This window comes from Marmota flaviventris, chromosome 2 (genome assembly GCF_047511675.1).
Source record: "Marmota flaviventris isolate mMarFla1 chromosome 2, mMarFla1.hap1, whole genome shotgun sequence".
In the NCBI taxonomy this organism is placed as follows: domain Eukaryota; kingdom Metazoa; phylum Chordata; class Mammalia; order Rodentia; family Sciuridae; genus Marmota; species Marmota flaviventris.
Genome location: NC_092499.1, coordinates 97,969,831 through 97,989,441, shown reverse-complemented (window position 1 = coordinate 97,989,441; position 19,611 = coordinate 97,969,831). Strand labels below are relative to the sequence as shown.

Genomic DNA, 19,611 nt, shown 5'->3' with positions numbered 1-19,611 from the left:
CCCTTCCCCCCCCAAAAAAAAATTCTGGCAAGCTGAAAAACTAGCAAGTGTGACACAACTAAGCCTTTTCCTCACCCAGAGTTACTTTTGCTCCAAGTAAACAGTAATCATTTCTGGAAAACTTTCTTCACACCCTGATGTAATTTCCACTGTAGGTAGAATCAACAGCCCTATATAGATACTTTCTCCCTCCCTGTGCTGCCTCAGCACCAAAACAAGCTTAATCAAAACTCACTTTTAACTCCCATCATATTAGGGGAGTTTTTCATGAAATTAGTAATTTCCTACCACTTACCAGATTTGCAATTCAAATGAAAGCTGAAGGATCTTTTCATTTTTTTTATATTGGGGATTGAATGGGGGGGGGGGCTCTACAACTGAGCTATATCCCCACCCCTTTTTATTTTTTGACAATCTTAGTAGCTGCCAAGGCCTCCAACTTGTGATCCTCTTATCTCAAATCTCCCAAGTATCTGGAATCATGGGCATGTGTCACTGTGCCCAGCTTGAAGAATCTTTTTAGATCCTGTTAAACTTGCAAATTTGCCAAGAAAAAAAAAAAAGGTAGGTGGAGCTATTTGTAGTCATTCTTGGCCCCTTTCCAGGTTTGCTGGCCGTTTTGATTGCATAAGCAATCATGTTTTTACCAGTTATGGGTGTGTCACTGCAGGAGTAGCAGCAAAGAATTTCTATATCCTGATCAAATTTTGTTAACTGAATCCCATTTCCCTTAATTTAAACAAATTATTTTGTCATTAATCTTAAAAACGTTAAATAGGACTTGAAATATTTTGCCCTTCAAAAGCTAGTAGGTAAAAAACCTGAAAATATGATAACTTTCTAGTCCATGAGCAATGCTGTGGAGGAATATTAGGTATATGGAAGGCAAACTAAAAATACATTTGTGTCATTTTTGCAGAGCAATTTTACCTGTGGAAACTGAGATCCAACAAATCTAAATATGTAAGAAAAGATGATGTGAATACAAGGATGTTCTTGTATTCACTAATTAGAATACAAGATTAGAAAGTAGTTAAATAATCTGCAGGGGTAAGAAAAAGAAGTCATCTTCTATACATTGATAGGGAAATGTCCAGGTACCTTAAGTGTACAGTGCAGAAATATGTACGATAACCTCCCTTTTGTATAAGAAATGGGAAAAATAAGCATATTTATTCTTATATGTAGAGTCATGAAGAAAAAGTAGAGGTTACCTAGTGGGTGGGAACAGGATGGACAGAAGACAGTGATGATTATTTAAAAATTTTCTGGACCTGTGAATGTATTATCTATTCAAACATTTTTAAAAAAAATTATCTAGAAGCTCTAATTAACCAAAAATTATATGGGATAGTTACCCCAATGCTATCTTAATTCATGGTGCAAAAATATAAAACTGAAGTGTCTAATTCCTGGAAACCAAAGTTTCCAGATGCCTCTAGGGAAAATTTCAGTGACTTACTATGGATCTTCTTTAGAACTCAGAGAGGTGGACAGAGAACAGACAGAAGACCTTTGGTCCTATAAACAATTTTAAGTGCTTTGAGGGGCTGGAGATAAAGCTCAGTGGTGGAACGCGTGCCCAACATGTGTGACCTTGGGTTCAAGCCCAGGCACTGCATACATACAATAAACAAATAAAGTAGTTCAGAAGCCAGTCTGCCTTCGAACCATGCATTATTCATCAGTAAAACTATAGGAAGGAACAAGTAATTGCATTATGGGGAAACATTCTTCTTTCAATTTTCCTTAATGTTACAATGCTATGTAAAGAAATGGTTTTAATAAACCTAGAAGGGAAAATTCTTTCTCATAGATTATAGTAGATCACCCTAAAATTTGAGGCAACATTAGTGCTTTCTTTCTCTTTTCTTTTTTTTTTTTTTTTATAAAGTTCTTTTTAAGTGATTTAAAAGACACTGTAGGTATTTTTAGGTGGGGTCTCTCTCACTGCTTAAAGTTTGCTTAAGTTGCCCAAGCTGGTCTTGAGCTTGTGATCTTAAGCAATCCTTCTGCTTTATCCTCCCCAGAAACTGGGACTAACAGGCATGTGTTATTTTGCCTGGCTTGATATTGCTGCTTTTTAGAAGGTATGTGTTTACCATCACCAGAAATTACCTTCACACCACTTTTTAATGATCTTGACTAGCAAAACCATCTTCACCTTTTCCTGTAGAATTTCAGGTGACTAAAACTGCACTGTATACACAGTGAACAAAGTTACATAACATTCCAGAGTGTCCCAAAGAGAAAGACCCATACCACTGGTGACATTCAAAATGGTTCTAGGCAGTACATGGACAAAGCAGTAAATAGCACTGAATCACAGAAAGTTTCTCCTGTTTCTCTTCTCTTTCAGTCTTTGGATTCAAAGCACTTGGTTGGCAAGAGCATCTAGCTAGAAATTAGTAACTGGCTTTGTTTCGTATGTACTAATTTTTACAATCACTATCTTTGATTTTTTTTTTCATATCACCAGAAGTTTAGAACACAAATGTGTCTGGATTACTCACACTCAAAGAAGCTTAACATATGGGAGAAGAGTACAGGTACTGCTGACTATATTCCAGTGTCTCCTTAAGTCACAAATCACAAAAATCCAATGGTCTTTTCTCAGGGCTTATCTTTCCTGCACTCAAATCCTCTCCATGGTCTTTTGTAACAGACACTTGGTTCTCCAGGAATAGTGTGGTGAACAGTATAAACTGGAGTCACAAGCTGGTTTTAAATGCTCCTTAATTGTCTTGCTGAGTTTACAAAGTAAGACTACCAAAAGAGGCTAAAATTGGCTACCTTGGAATCTGAAAGGAATAAATGAGAAAACAAATGCAGACTGTCTAGTACTCCATTTAGCCGATGCTCAATAAATCATTTCCCCTCCCCCTTTCTTCATTTTCCTTCTTTGTTCTTCAATACCTGTTCTATATTCTCTCATTCACTCTCATAGCTTTAATTATTATCCTTCTATGGATAACTTCTAATTTTCTATCACCAATCTGACCTTTCCCCTGAGTATCAAACGTTGGCTTCTGTGTCTGTTTAATAATTCCCCTTTGGCATTCCAGCATCATCTTAAACTCAACACATATAAAATAGAGTTTGTTATCTTTCTCCAAATTTGGTCCTCATCCTCTTGGTTTTCTCACTTAATTCATGCCATTAAATTACTATTATCTCTATCACTTAGGCTTAAAGTCTCAATTATCTTTTACTCCTTTCCCATTACATCGAATAAAACATCAATATAATTTTTACATGGGGGCTGGGGATGTGGCTCAGGGGCACAGCACTTCCAGTCATGCATGAGGCCCTGGCTTAGATCCACAGTATCACAATAAATAAATAAATAAATAAATAAATGAATAAAAATTACATTGCATTTTAATAGCTTGCAAAGGGTTATAAACAGCAATAAAATGTTAGTTTTTATCCTCCTATCAAGCCCACAGAGATGAGAAAAATGAAATTAAGAGAAGTTAGGAGACATACCCAGGTCACGTTTCAAAAGTGGTTAGAGCCTTGTCTAAAAACCCACTGCTCCTCTCTCCAACTGTTATGCTCTTTCACTTTGCCATACTGCTTCAAGTTTTGCAGTATCTTGATTCTTTTCTCCTTCCTACTGCCATCCCCCAAATTCAGGTCTACCTTATCTTTCACAATAATGGTAATGCATTTATAGAAAAATTGGTTCAGCGAGGGAATAGGCAGTAGCATGTATCCAGCATTGCTGAGGAGATATTTTTTTCCTTATTAGAAAAAAACTTCATCAAAATATTGGGGGGGGGGTACTGGGGATTGAACTCAGGGGCTCTCAACCACTGAGCCATATCCCCAGCCCTATTTTGTATTTTATTTAGAGACAGGGTCTCACTGAGTTGCTTGCACCTCACTGTTGCTGAGGCTGGCTTTAAACTCTTAATCCTCCTGCCTCAGCCTCCGGAGCCTCCGGGATTACAGGTGTGCACTGCTGTGCCCAGCTCATCAAAACTTTTTAATCATGAAATACAGAATATACCAAAAGGCACCTTTCCCAACTTTATGGCTCAATAAGTGAGTGACCTGCCCCTCACCAACCCCATACAAGTCAAGAAACAGAACAGGGCCCCAAACCCTGGAAGCATACCTTTATTTCCTCCCAAGTACAATCCCCCAGTCAATTCTTTCTTCTCTCTGTAACTTTATTTCCTAAGTCTAGTTTGGTTTTGCCTGTTGTTTGAACTTTGAATTTTCCAAAGTGGTCATAACAATATCCATTCCTATCAATAACATATGCATCAGTTGCTAACTCTTGATCAACATTTGGTACTTTCTGGTTAATTTTAACAGTTTTTTTTGGGTGTGTCACAGTGGCTCATTGGGGCTTTATGGCATTTTTCTAAGGATTAAGATAGTTGAGTACCTTTAAATGTTTAAAAAACATATAATTACCTTCTTTTGTGAAATGACTGTTAAGGCTCTTACCCAGTTTTCTATTGGGCTGAAATTTGTTATTTAACTGTGGTCTATAAATTATAGATAGAAGCAAAGACGATGTATTTCCACTGAATGCATTTGTCCAGTGCTGTCAGAATACCACTAACTCACCTTATTCTGGCACCAAATTCGCTAATAAACCTTCTGGGAGTTATGTAACCAACTTCATGCATTCTCTTTAAAACAATGTATCGAGTCTTTGTGCCAAGGAACTCCTTAGACATTACACATTAGTGGCGCACACACACAGAGACCTGTACTAAGATCCTGTTGTTAATCAGGTTTCTGTTGCTATGACAAAAATACCTGAGAAAAATAACGTGCCATTTCAGGTTTTAGTCCACAGATGCTTTGTCCCACTGCTGTGGGTCTGCGGTAAGGCAGAATGCCCTGGTGAGGGGGGGGCATGGAAAAGCAAAGCTGCTCATTTCATGGTAGCCAGGAAGCAGAGAAAGAGGAAGGGGCTGAGGACAAGATAACAGTCCCCAAGGACACATCCCCAGGGACCCACTCCAAGTATTTTAACCTCTTACAGTTTCTACCACTTCCCAAGAGTCCATTCAGCTATGAATTCCTCAATGGATTGATTGTTCAAAGACCTTATGATCCAATCACTTCCCCAAAGGCTCACCTCTTAATTGTGGGGATCAAGTCTTCCAACATATGAGCCTTGGGAAACATTCCAGATACAAACTATAACACTTGCTGCTAACATTTATGAGCTTGGTGACTTTAGGCAAGTTGCTTAATCCATTTTAGCCTTAGTTTCCTCACAGGAAAAATGGGGTAATAATATTTTATAGAATTATTTAAGGATTAGATGAGACAATATATGTAACAGACTATGCAAAGTGGCTGGCACAAAAAAGGCATTAATAAATGGTAGCTATTATAGATTTGGTTATCTCCACAGTTTTCTTCATCTATATGAAAGGAGAAAATAAGCAGATGTCCATTCCTCTTAGCTACACAGTTCTTGCTATAAAGTAAAAAAGAGGCATTTAGATTTAGATAAATCTTCTAGGAATTTGGTTCTTTTGACCCCTTTATCTGAACACCTTTAGAACAGTGTTTCAAATTTTCACTTTTTGTGAAGGTTGACATTGGCCCATGGGCCAAATTTTTGGTGATACTAGTCTAGAGCACAATAAAAATAAAAATTTCTAATCTGCTAGCCTTAAGTTAAAGCAACTGAAAGGTTGCTCTTGGTCCTGAGTCACCAGATGGCCATCTAGTGGTTGCTTTCTAGCCTTAAATATCACATTTTTAGTTCCTTGCTCAAAAAATAGTCACTGTTCACCTCATTTCTAGGATAAAATCTGAGTCCTTTAGCTAGTCATCTAAGACCTTCTTCCATCATGGTCCCAAATAACTTTTTAAAAAAGACTTTCTGCTATTCTCTGTTCTACTAGACTGCATTGATTAGTATAGTAGCGACTAGCTGTTCTTGAAATTGAGCTAATTTAGGAATTGAATTGTTTATTCCTAAAGTTAAAATAAAATTTAAAAACTGATATGATTCAAATACCACAAAACTTCATTATGGTTGAAACCAGTTGGATATGTTAATTTTGAACTGTAAATTTTGTAAAATCAAATATTGAGATACTTTGTTATAAAATAACATTCCAAACTCTTAGTAACAAGAAAAGCATGTAAAATGTTTAAAAATATTTAATAATTTTTAAAAATATTTTTTAGTTTTAGGTGGACACAATATCTTTATTTTTATGTAGTGCTGAGAATCGAACCCAGTGCCTCATGCATGCTAGGCAAGCGCGCTACCACTTGAGCCACATCCCCAGTCCCCAAAAATATTTAATAATTTATATATTGATCACAAATGAAATACTGAGACAAACTAGGTTAAATAAGACTTTTTTAAACTAGAATTTCACATTCCTTTTTACTTTTTAATGAGGCTAATATAAAATTATGTGGCTTGTTATATTTTTATTGGCCAGTGCTGGCGTAGACAACAATGCCCCAAACCTAGGTATCACTATTGATTTCTTATTCTCTCACTCTTCACATCAGGTTAAATCCTCAAACTATATCTGTGATACATCCGTTTTCTCCATCTCTACTGTTACTATCCTAGTACATGCTTCTCCATTCTTATAACCCTTCAATAGCTTGATCTTACAAAAGTTGCAGACTTGTCTCTTACCATCTCTTTAATTTTTTTCACTAGATTTTTTTTCTGCCACCTTTGCTGCTCCCTAAACGTAACTCCTTCTTACCTTAGGGCTTTTGCCCTGCTATTCCCTCTGGAATACTGTCCCAATTTCTTTCCCATTAGGTCTGAGCTCACAGAATAACTTCTCTTTGAGGCTTTTCTGATCAAGGACCAAAATTTTTTTCTTTCACTCAGAAATATTTTATCCAATCATGCATTCATTTTTCTCATTAACTTATTATGGGATGTCTTTTCTTGTTTCTATTTTATAGTCCCCCCTGCACAACATACACACTGGAAATAGGAACAGGAATGATGTTTGTCTTACTGCTGATTTACCTACCGTAGTGTGTAGAACAGTGCCCAGGCATAGGGTGGGGGTGCCTTTCCAACAACTGTTGAATGAGTACCTAATTGCTGACTGGGCTTATCTATTTGGTTGGCTCACAGGCACTTCAAATACTTCATGATCAAAATAGAACCTTTGTCCTTCCCTAACATATTCCTCTTCCCTTCTTATCTCAGTGAAGATATTACCATCTTCCTAGGTGCTTCACTGCCAAACTTGAGGGTCACCTTTGACATTCTACCTCTTAAGTCATTCCCTTATGGAGTCAACCAAATCTCTAAGCTCTCCATAACCACTTTGATCATGTCCTTCACTCCTGTTTGCCATTCTCTCTCCAATTCATCATTCTCTTGGATTTTTATTCAAACTGTTTTTCTTGTCTTGAACTTTGTATGCTAGTCATCCACAAATTAAATCACATGAATGTTCCTATTACAGATCATTCAACATTTCCCTCCTGCTCTTAAAAGCTAATTTCTGCACATGGCATTCAAGGTCTTCATTACTTCATTAGATCTCTACAGGAACACTTTAGATACTACTGAAATAGCATTGTCTTCTTTATCCATAGAACTCCTTGGTATTTTGTTTTCTAACCTCTATCTAGGAGGCCTTCTTCCTCAATTCCCTCACTGAAGCTCATAGCTTCTCCAGTGTTATTCAATTCCTCCCTTTCAGGTTAGTAAAGGGCTCCTCCTCTTTGTAATTCTAGTATTCGGCAATTTCCCCTCATCATACTACTGATGATGCCTATTAACCGGTTACATTTTACAGCAGAAGATCAATTGGGGCAAAGATTCTGTAGCATTAACTGAATGTTTACTCAAACTCTGTGTTACAGAAAAGCATGACATTGAGGTTTGGGTCGTGGCTCAGTGGTGGAGTGCTGGCCTAGCACGTGTGAGACCCTGGGTTCGATCCTCAGCACCACATAAAAATAAATAAAAATAAAATGAAAGATATTGTGTCCATCTACAACTAAAAAACATTAAAAAGTATGACATCAAAATCTTTACGTTTTATCAATAAAAATATTAAATAAAAACAAATAAAGACTGTGGCTCCTATACCGCTCTGCTTCCAATTTAGGAATACTGAGTTATACCAAGACTATGAATCTTTATTGCATCAGTATTACAAAGGGTAAGTGAAGATAAATTACTTATGAGGCCACACAAAAACAGTGGGAAATATGAATTCCGTTTAAACTTGTCAGTTCTGGACTAAACTTCGCGTTGTCTGAGATACTCCCAACTCATAGATACAAGGATACCAAAGTTTTGCTCTTTGTAGGTTGGGAAAGCGATCCCCGAGCTTCCCTGTTAAAACATCAGTATGTTGAGTTACTTTGGAAATCTCATAAACATTTAAGACCTTTCCTTTGCAAATCGCCATCTCCGAATAAACTTGCTTTTAAAATAAAACGCAAAAAAGCTTTATGTTGCAGGCACAGAAAAATTGATCTCTACCTCTGTGACAGGTGACAAGTAATCCAAGGGAATTCAGTGAGCAAATTATTGTAGTCTACAAAGTATGAGGCATCATTAGAACGCTTTTTTCAAAAAAGGTTACAGAAACACGTACATCCTCGTCATAAACCTGACTGTTCAGTTTATGCGAAGTGGAAACAGTCTTCGTTCCTCCCCTGGAACTTCAACAGCGACTCCCGTCCCAGTCTACCTAGTTCAGTCTAGGGCCACTTTAAGGTAAATCCTAGCCTCCTGGCTGCCCTTCCGTCTCCCAGAATTCTGCTAGGCGGTCCAATTGGCAAGCTTAAATCCCAAGGATCCCGCAGTCCACGCCTTTCAACGGTCATGTCGGAGACATACTAGCGTTAGCACACGCCAGCTTGTTTCCAAACTCCTACCCGTCTCGGAAAGAGGCGGCGCGGTGCGGCTCGGCTGCTATTCCGCGCACATGGCCCGCCGCAGTTCCCACCCCCGCTGCCGCGCAGGCGCCGGGCGAGCCGGGACTTGCGGTCGCCGACAGCGGATCATTCCGCCGCCTTCTTTGTGTGGCTGAACGCTAGAAATGGCATATTTTCCTTCCTTCTGTTAAAAAACAAAAAATCAAACGCTCTTGTCCCTTCCTCCCACCGGAATGGGTTTAGGGAGTGGATGGGAGCGGGATCTGCACACAAAGGCAGGGGCGAAAAAGCCTCAAGCGAAAGGCTGACGAGGGCCGGGTCCGGGAGGGATGCTGGGAGCTTGACTCACTCGCACACCATGTGTCCCTCCGCGCGCAGCACGGGGGACTTTTCGGTGGGGATTTTGGGCGCCGACCAGACGCGGCATTTTCGGAAAATAGCGCCCTGTGCAGCTGAAGCGCTTAGTGTGTAGCGGGGCCGCGTCAGCCCGGCCGGGTACGAGGCGCCTCGGGTCCCCGCACCACCTCCTGCTGCTCCCCCGTCGCCGCTCCCGAAGCTTTTCCAGGTCAGTGCGGGTCTGTGTAGGGCCCTGTTACCACCGGATGTGGAAGTTGATCTCTTCGCTGGTAAAAAATAATTCCACTTCCCCCGGAACCCAGATCATCCCCGCGATTTCCTGTTTATTGCATTAAGGCGCCGGGTTTCCGGGGCTCCCGGACCCGCTTATTCCGCGGGGGTCGACGGGGTCGGCCTGGGCACCCGCTCCGCCCGCGCCGCCGCCGCGCTTTGTCTGCCGGGCACCCCGCTTCTGGGAGGGGCGGGCAGACATGGTGGCGGCCGCCGCCCCCTCCTCGGCCCTGGCACGCCGCGGCCTCCCCTGCGCTTCCCGCCGAGCCGCTGCTGAGCGGCGGTCCCGGGGCGGCGATGGGGTCGTGCCGGGGCAGCGGGGACTCTGTGGGCGCTGGGAGGCGGGCAGTGGGCGGAAGAGGGAAGGAGGCAGGCGCGGCCCGGCTTCGGCGCCCGCCGCCCCCGGCCCCGCCAGCCCCATTGTCTCTGCGGCCTGACGGTCCCGCCGGCCTCTACTGAGCGGGAAGGGCCGACTGGCCCTGTCGCGCTGTGCTGTGGGGCCCGCGGAGCTGGAAGGCTGTCGGATCGCGGTGGGAGCGGCGGGATTGGACAGGGTTAACGAGAGAGCTCAGCTGGTGCCGGGCAGGGCCGCCACGGCTACTGCCTCGGCCGCGGGGACTCGAGTCCTGAGGGGACGAAGCCTGCGGTTCTGAATGTTCGGGACTTCTGCCCCAGAGACTTCGCCGCTGGGACTTACGAGAACGGATTCGGGGGCAGATATTGAGAATTTTGCCAGGTCATCTCTGCCTGGGCACAGTTAATCGGTGTGATATTTAGTGAGTTTCGTTGAAGCTGTGCAACTGTGTTGAATCAGCGTGCCTAGTCTCAAGGGTGCATCGTGAAAACTGAAACCAAAGGAATGATTCTGGCCTGCTTTGTGTGTTTTCCCACTTCAAGCTTGTTTTCAGTACACAAATTTTTGATTCAAAGCTGATTGGACTGTGGCGAGCAGAGATCTGTTCAAAGGAGGGCAGAGAGCACAGTACTTCTGAAAGGGGCTTGATAATGTGGAATTATTTTCTCTCTCCGGACACTGGGTTGCTGGTTGAATTCAGGCAAGTGTTACTTTCTGAAGTATAATTTTAATCTGCAAACAAGTTTCATGTAGTCGGTGGATGATCCTTGTAGATTGCCATCCCGGAATTAAAAACTCACTCTAATTTATCATGCAGAAGTTGGTGCTCAGAAATTCTTTTTTGCTCGTTTTAAATCATGTAAAAACCCACCCAGCTTGGTTTAAATTTCTTCTGCCATGTTTTGACACTTCCACTTTCAGGCTCAGACTTTCAATTTAAGGAAACTGAAGACGGCTGTATCTTGTTTTTGTAAAAATTAAAAAAAAAAAAAAAAAAACCAACAAACTGACTCCACGTTAACACAGTGACATATTAGGCAAGCGTGACATTGTATTTCTGCAAATCTTTTTAATGATTGATTAATGGAACACCGCTGGTTGTGGTATCATACCATGTAACATCTGGAAAACTCCACTTCTGTCTCCCTCCTTTTTTAACACAGAAGTGTGTTATTCCTGTCTGTTTTCACTGTGAAAGTCATATAAGGATACTATCCAATACACATTTTAAAAATCAGGATAATAAGGATGATTCTTGTACTTTTTTCTTGGGGTCTAACTTTTTAAGAAGTTGAGATTTAAGGGTGGGGCTTTATAGTCACGGGTAGGGGGTTTACCTAGTGTGCTCCAGGACCTGGGTTCAATCTCCAGTCCCCGAAAAAATCAATTGGGCTTTTGGTGCATAAACAATATAATAGTTAAAGATTATGTAACCTGCATATGCTCCTGGAGATTCATTTTTTTTCTCTTTTTGTTTTATTCCTACGTGAACACAGTGAAACAGTGTAATTTGATCAATTTCATTCCCCAGTATCTCCTCTTTCCCTCTTCCTATCCCTGATCCCCTTCTTTATATTCTGTTGGTCTCCCTTCTTCTTTTTTAATTTGTCCTAATTAGTTATATATGACAATAGAATGCATTTTGATACATTGTACACAAGTGGAACACATTCCTCTGGTTGTACATGGTGCACACCAGTAGTGGAATCATACATGTACACAGTGTAATAATGTCAGTCTCATTCTCCTCCTTACCATCCCCACATCATCACTGAAGATTCATTCTGAGTGATTAAACTTTGTCTTTAATTCCAATATGTTTCTTTAGTTATGTACATAAATAAAACATGAATTCCACATTAGATGTACTTGTGAAAAATCTGTGTGTAATTGTAATCTGAGTATAGGACACTTTCAAAGCACTGTGGGAGCTCCAGATTTAAAAGAGTAAAACCTTCGTTCAATCTGTGTAATGTATCTATACACATCTAGAGTTTTCTGTCTGAATCTTTAGAAACTTTTCTGTCTGGACAGTTATAGTGCAGTGTGTAAAACTTTAAGATCACATTTTGTTTTAATGGTTTGGAAAGGAAACTAAATTTGTTTCCAGTTGTTTCTGTGAACTCTACTCTGAATCTGTCAGTCTGTACTGTTCCATCAACAGGAAGCATCTGGTGGTTCTTCATGTAATTGTTAAAAAGTCAGGTGTATTTTTAATAGTTTGCTGTTCCTATGACAATAGGTTGAATCTTGGTTAATTTTACTTGATTCTAGTTTTTTTTCCTCCAATATTAAAAATAAAAGTCTTTATAGTAGGCTACATCTCCTACAGAATAGACCCCCCCCCCAAGTATCTTGTAAACAGGTAAAGCAAACATGTTATTAGGAATTCAGAAATTTCATATGAAAAAATTTTTTTTTCTGCACTGGGGATTGAACCCAGGGTGCTTAACTACTGAGCCACATCCCCAACCCCCCACCCTTTTAAAAGTATTTTATTTTGAGTGGTTTGGGGTCTTGTTTTCCTTGGGGCTCTGCTAAATTGCTGAGGCTGGCATTGAACTTGTGATTCTTCTGCCTTAGCCTCCGGAGACTCTGGGATTACAGGTGCCTGTAACCTTCCCGGGATTTTTGTATTAAATTTCAAATCACATTCAGTTTTGAGGGTACATGAGGCCCTGTACCAAGTGTGGATGAACTCACTGTTGTGCTCCATCTCTTTTCCTCTCTCTTTGCAAACATTAAAAAACAAACCCAGCTGGTGGGGATGTAGCTCCCTGATAGAATACTTCCCTGGCAAGCTTGAGGCCCTGGTTTCTGTCCCCAGCACTGCAAAACAAACAAGTAAACAAAACCAAACTCAAACAAGGTCTTGGACTCAAGACAAATTAGTTTTCGTTTTTTTTTTTTTTTTTCTTTAATGTATACGTATTTAGGGAGTACAGTGTGATAATTGGATACATGTATACAACGTAATGATCAAAGTAATGAGCATTTCCATCTGCTTAAACAGTTATTGTTTTGGGAACCTTTGAACTCAAAAGTCTTTATAATATATAATAAGTTGTAAACTATAATTACCTCATTAAGGATAATTTAGTTTTTTTTTTAATACCAGCCCCCCACCCTTTTTTATGTATATTATTTAGAGTGGGTTGGGGTCTTGTTTTCCTTTTTTTTTTTTTAATACTTTTATTTTGTTTTATTTTTATGTGGTGCTAAGGATTGAACCCAGTGCCTGTCACCTGCTAGGCAAGCTGCTCTACCGCTACAACCCCAGCCCCAGTAATTTAGTTTTGTAACGAAAATCATTCCTTTGGTTCACACTTTTGTACTTAGTCATATTTCTCTACCACAAATATGTCTACTTTGGGATGATGATAATTAGTGTTTTAGTTAACTTTACTGAAAAGTTCTACCATACTCTCTAAAAAGTAAATCCAGAGCCAGATGAATTTAGTGTTATTAGTGTTTTCTCATACTACGAACACTACATTGCTCTGTACAGAAATGTTTTGGTGCAATTAGCTGTCAGTTCAGCCTTTGCTCCTTTATTTGGGCAGAGTATATGCATAAGTGTAGAGACTTAAACTTGAAGTGATTTCTCCTCTAAAGATAAATCCATATGTAGGGATATAGATACAGATATTTAAAATTGAACTCTACTTCGCTTACCATTTTTGCGGTACTTGAGACCCATGACCTTGTTTGTGCCTGACTCAAGTGATCTACTACAGAGCTACCTCTGCCCCCTCCTTCCCTCCTTTTTTAAAAATGTATTTTTGAGACAGGATCTTGGCTAAATTGCTGAGGCTGACCTTGAACTTGTGGTCCCCTGCTTCACCCTTGGAGTAGTTGGGAATACAGGCATGTGCCACCACATCTGGCCTTATTTTTTAATAGGAATAATTGTAAAGGCTGTAGTTAGGGCCCCAAGTTCTCTTGCACAAATAGACATCGTGGGAAAGACTTCATAATTTTAACTCTGTGTTTAGTGTGAATCAACGCTATTGTTTAATTTTTTAAAAATGTAAATAAATTTTAGATTGACAGAACAGCTTATAGGAAGTGTTAACCCACTGTGCTTTATACTGGTTGTGTTGCATGTAGGATACTGCCACCTTTGTATGTGGCATGTTATTTTAAGTAGAACTTTGCACCCCTTCTCAAAGTTTATATTAGAATTACCCGGAAACCTTTAAAAAAGAGGCCCAAGCTTAAGAAGTGTAGGACCTGGGCCCCTATTATTATTTTTTCCTCACGAATTTCCAAGGTGTTAGACACCCAAGTACAAGAATCACTAACTGTAGAGTAGAGCCAGAGGATTTTCATCCTGGGAGGAATGGGAATAAGGACATGTAGAAAACAAAGGATGTTTGAGAGAAGCTCCTTTAAGAAATGACAACCATCTTGAAATATTTGGTAGTCTGTCATGCTGAAGGATCAGGTTTGATCTGTCTAGAAAGACCAGGATCAATGGGTAGAAGTTAGAGTCAGATTTCAACTATCTTCTAAGAGAAATTTCCTTTTAAAGGTCTAAAAATAAAATGAGTTATTTTGTTTGGTAGGCTGTCTTTATTTACTGTTAGTGTCCAGTTGGGGATTCTAGTGTATAGGAGTTGATGTGCTGAAGGAGGAATTGGGCAAGGCATCCTCAAGTTTTCTATAAACTTTGAGATTTTATGAACTGTATCTATGTTTGCAGGTACATGGAGAAAGAGCAAAAACTAAGTGAGACAGTTGAGCTTAATTGGATCAGAGTTTTCATCTTGATAAGTTGAGTATGAAGTAACAGGGTTATTTGATAAAAGACTTTAAGCCACTCTGCTTTGGCAGACTCAAAAGTCTTAAAAATGAACATACCTCTGACATGGACACTCCCAGTTAAAGTAATCTGTATTGATGTAAGCATATCAGTTGTAGCTCTGTTGATATTATGAGCCTATGGGGGGGCTAGATCCTCTGGTTCTGCAGTTCAGTGATTCTTGTACCTGGGTGTCTACCACCTTGGGGGGAAAATAATAATAAGGGCCCAGGTCCTGCACTTCTTAAGCTTGGTCCTCTATTTTATAGGTCTCCAGGTAATTCTAATATAAACTTTGAGAAGGGGTGAATGTTCTACTTAAAATAACATGCCACATACAAAGGGGTTGTAGTTTAGTGGTAGAGTGCTTGCCCAGCATATTTGAGGCACTGGATTCAATCCTTAGCACCACATAAAATAAATAAAGGTATTATGTCCATCTACAACTATATATATAGTCTATTAGCTGAGGTTGTAACTCAGTGGTAGAGTCACAAGTTGAGCTGTGCTTAGCATATTATGTATGAGGTCTTAGCTTCCATTCCCAGCACCAAACAAAAAAGACAATATATTAACACATTTAACTCTCACAGTAAACATTTGAACTGGGTACTGTCTCCCATTTTTCAGAAGACAATACTGAAGTATAGAGAAATGATGTAGCTGAATTAGTAACTAGTAGAACCGGACTTTAGTCCTGCCATTGTCACTACCGAGCCAGTACTCCTGTTCACTATGCTGTAAAATTGTAAACAATCTAGGTAATTCACAGTGAGGTTAGGCCACATCTCTACATGGGGATACTACCAATCCATCATTAAAGTGATGATAGAAGAACGTAAAGACATGAAAAACTGTAAGCGAGAAAAGTAGATTTAAAAACAGTATTCCATTTTGGTTTAAAAAATATTTATTGACATCTGTAAGACTACATGCAGAATTGTTGAGTGATTATTTCTTTTGTTTATTTATCTTCTTTGGTACTGAGGACTGAACCCAGGGGTGTTTTACTACTGAGTTGCATTCCCATCCCTTTTTATTTTGAGACAGGATCTGCTAAATTGCTGCAGCTGGCCTTGAACTTGGAATCCTCCTGCCTCAGCCTCCTGAGTAGCTCTGGGTTTATAGGAATGCACCACCATCCCCAACTTTGGAGTAGCTATTTCTAAGTGTAGTTTTATGGGTGATTATTTTCTTTGTGCTTATTCAAATTTTTCAACTTCTGCAATGAATATGAATTATTGTGTATTAAAAAGATGTTAATGTTACTTTTAAATTCAGAATTAAAGATATTTGCATAAGCTAAGGAATTTAAACTTCATACTATTCACTTTATGCAAGACGACTCAGGATTTATACATAAATGTGATTTTGTAAGTGCATGTAATATTTTGAGTTTTTTTTCAGTTTAATTTCTTCCCATTCTCGAAGTAATATGTTAATTGAACAGAGAAAATATCACTGACTTCTACCACCTTACTGTAATTAACTATTTTGTGTTTTCTTCATCATAGGTGTATATTTTAAATGTTTTATTCATTCCAGTTAGTCATTCTCTAGCTATGTGATTTTAGGCAATTTATTAATCTCTCTGTGCCAGTTTTCTTCTTTAAAAAATGGGGATTATCATAATACCTATCTCATGGTGGTGGTGAGAATTAAATGAGTTAGTACACATAAAGTGATCAGAACAATGCCTGGCACATAGTTAATACCTCAGTAAATGTTAGTGATTATTATTTTAGGACCAAAATCCACTGTTCAAAACGTTGGGAACCTAATAGTTTGAAATTAAGAATTTTTTGGATATAAGCAAGGTAATAATGTTATGCAGTCTTCCAAAGCAGTTCAGTGCAAATATCCTTCTTCAAACGTTACTATTTAATGTTAACGTTTTCTGCAGTAAAATATATGAACATTAGGCTAAATGGAATAGATTAGAGATAGCTTCATGTCAGTTTAGAAAAGGTTTTACTACCAAATAAATTATTTTTGGTTTCAGAACTTTTTTTTTTTTTAATTTTGGAATTGCGGATAAGAAAACCAAACCATTTACTTAATTTTGAGTCCCATTTTATTTTAGTATTAAAACATCTTTTATGACATTATATAGTTTTATAGTACATAGTTAAAAAAATGGAAATAATGGGAAATGTCCACTTCTATCTCCTTTGCTTTAAAAAATGTTAAACCCACCAATTGGGTGATTCTGTTTTTAAAAATATGCTATACCCACGGATACTATGATTCTGTTATATAAAGTACAATTTTTTTCTAAAAAAAGTCTTGAGAGTTCCTGTAACAGCTTGTTTCTGTCTCATTACATTTGAGGGATAAAATACTTTACTACAGTGGTTTACTGAAGTAGTGATTATATAAAGAATAGTGGGAGGAAGGCCACCATGATACTTGTTTCTAATACATTCCTATTCTGACTGAGGTGGTTATTTACTCGAGGACACAAAATTAGTTTTAATACTGGACTTTGGAATTAGTTCAGTTCTTCTCATGATAAAATTATTGAATGTGTAGTCCTTTCTGACTCCATTGTGTCTATAGCACTTACCATGTACCCAAACAGCGCATTTAAATACTATGGTATGTAAGTGAATGATTTAAAAAATTTCCTTTATATCTTAAATGGCTTATGTGAGTTCTTAGACCTTTGCCCATGTGATTGATTACTCTTACTGTTTTTCTTTATTTCTATCCATTTACAAGAACCCTTAATTTCTTTCCCATTGTGTTATGGTATGAATGCTTGTGTTTCCTAGAAGTTCATATGTTGAACTGTGAGTCTCCAAGATGATGATTTTGGAAAGTGATTAAGTCATGAAGGCAGAGCCTCCAAAGAATGAGATTAGTGCCTTTTTAAGAGACTCCAGAGAGCCAGTTTGCCCCTTCCACCATGTGAGATTACATCAAAGAAACTACTGTCTAGAAGCTGGCCCTAAATAGAATGAATCTGCTGATGCCTTGATTTTGGACTTTCCAGCCTCTAGAACAGTGAGAAATAAACTTCTGTTCTTTGTAAGCCACCCAGTTTATGGTATTTTGTTTATGTAGCTCAAATGGGCTAAGATACTAAGTTTATTTGTGTGTGTGTTAGATATTTACTGGGCTTCTGTTGTCAAATCTTTCCATCATTGATTTCCTCTGTTTTCCCCTCATAATTCACAGCATATGAATGGAGGAAGTTGAATAATTATGATTCCTTGGCCAGTATAAGTTTATGTTGAATAGTTCCAAATGGGCCCTTACTACTTCATGCTAATTGTTATATTAATTTCATATTTTTCTGATGTTTCATATTTCTTCTTATTCTCTTAGTAGGTGCTATTGACTTCTACTTATTGGAAAAACTGTAGGGTATATACCTGCACATTTTTTTTTCATTGTCACCATAATGAATCTCAATTCTGTCATCTTATATTTTGTCAATTAAATAAAAGAGGAATCTTTGCTTTTGTTTTTTTCCCAGGAATCTTGCTGCCATACTTAACTTTTATTCTTTGGTTATGTTGATCATTATCTTTATTGGATTTTCCTCTTTACCTTAAAATGTACAGATTTTTCCGGAAAAAAATGAACTGTAATTAACTGCTGCACTTCTTTACTGCACATGTTTCCTCCTGTCTGCCTTATTTCTTTTCTTCATTTCAGAAGTTTAAGGATTGAGTTCCAGTTGCTGCTCCCAGCTCTTTTACTACTTAACTGCAATTTTGGAATATTTTATTCAGACTATTGCTTCAGAAGACGTTGTTCTTGTCAACAGTGTTAGCTTTGACCTGATTTTATTTAGCCAATATATGCGTGTTAAGTTGATTTTTACAAAGGCTGCCAACATTCTTTCTTTGCCTTTCATATTAGTATACCATTCTGGTTTTCTCTGACTACAAATTTTAAGTTTGTTGTGTCATCGTACCCATCAATTCTTGGTCCTCTCCTCCTCTATATGTCTTTATCAGATAGATGTTTTATATGTTGATGACTCTCAAGTGTGTACTCTCCAGGTTTGTAGCTCTAGTGGTTTACTGGATGTTTCTACTGGAAGGCTCGAGGAACTTCCATCAGTTTAGATTTATTATTACCCAGCCTTCTACCTGCTCCCAGGTAAACCCCCTTACGTGTGCAAGAACCTAAGTAGAGGGAATGTTTGTTTGACTGGTTTCCTCCTTATCATCTTGAAGTTGTCTGTGATGCATGTTTTCCTTTATTACTTAAATCCATCATTCAGCATAGTTTTTCTAACTTTAGCTTCTCCTTCTTTTAACCTATTCTTGCTTATGGCTGCCAGAATAATTTTCCTGAAACATTTTTTTTTAACCCATTGCTACTAAATTGAAAGCTCAAGTAGAGAATATTGTGCTGTTGATCTTTGTACTCTCCATTGTGCCAAGCAAAGTGAATTGAACTTGGGCAAAATAAATGTTTAAATGGATCAACATTTGCTCAAAACTTTGAATGACTCCCAGTAGACTTCAGGATAAAGTCCAAATTCTACTTTCTGACTTTCAAACCTTTTCATATTATATTCTTCCTCTTTAGTTTTTTTTTTTTTTTTCCCCTTACTTCTAAACATTATTAAGCTGGTGTTTCCTCAGTAGTGTACCATGCTCACGCATAACTCCTTGAGTTCTTTTCCTGGCCTGTCAAAGCTTGTTCAAGAATGTTTGCCCTGTGCCAGGCACTTTTCTAATCTCTGCATTATGGTAATGAACAAAACAAGACAAAAGTTTTGGAGCCGAGATTTGTGAGGAGAGACACAGTAAACAGGTCTATGATGTTAGGTGGTAATGAGTACTACGAAAAAGAATAAATCTAGATAAGGGAATAGTGGAATGGGATGTGGCTGCTACTTTGTATAGTTAGGGAAAGTCCTGAAGACCTCACTGGACTGAAACCCTGGAGCATGGCATGCAATTATCTAAGCAGAATTTTCTAAGGAGAGGGAACG

The 19,611-nt window shown here is 38.7% G+C and overlaps 1 protein-coding gene across 8 annotated transcripts in view; it reads left to right on the top strand.

The window, feature by feature from the left end:
- Window positions 1-9,348: 9,348 nt before the first annotated feature.
- Window positions 9,349-19,611, top strand: part of Gabpb1 (GA binding protein transcription factor subunit beta 1) — a 61,135-nt gene continuing 50,872 nt past the window's right edge. For 7 of the 8 annotated variants that reach the window (XM_071608242.1, XM_071608241.1, XM_071608240.1 and 4 more), the window contains exon 1: window positions 10,462-10,550. The gene's annotated coding sequence lies outside the window, so the exon portion shown is untranslated. Of the gene's footprint in view, window positions 9,434-10,461; window positions 10,551-19,611 lie in introns of those variants that run through there. The other variant, XM_027924956.3, reaches the window with a different exon arrangement.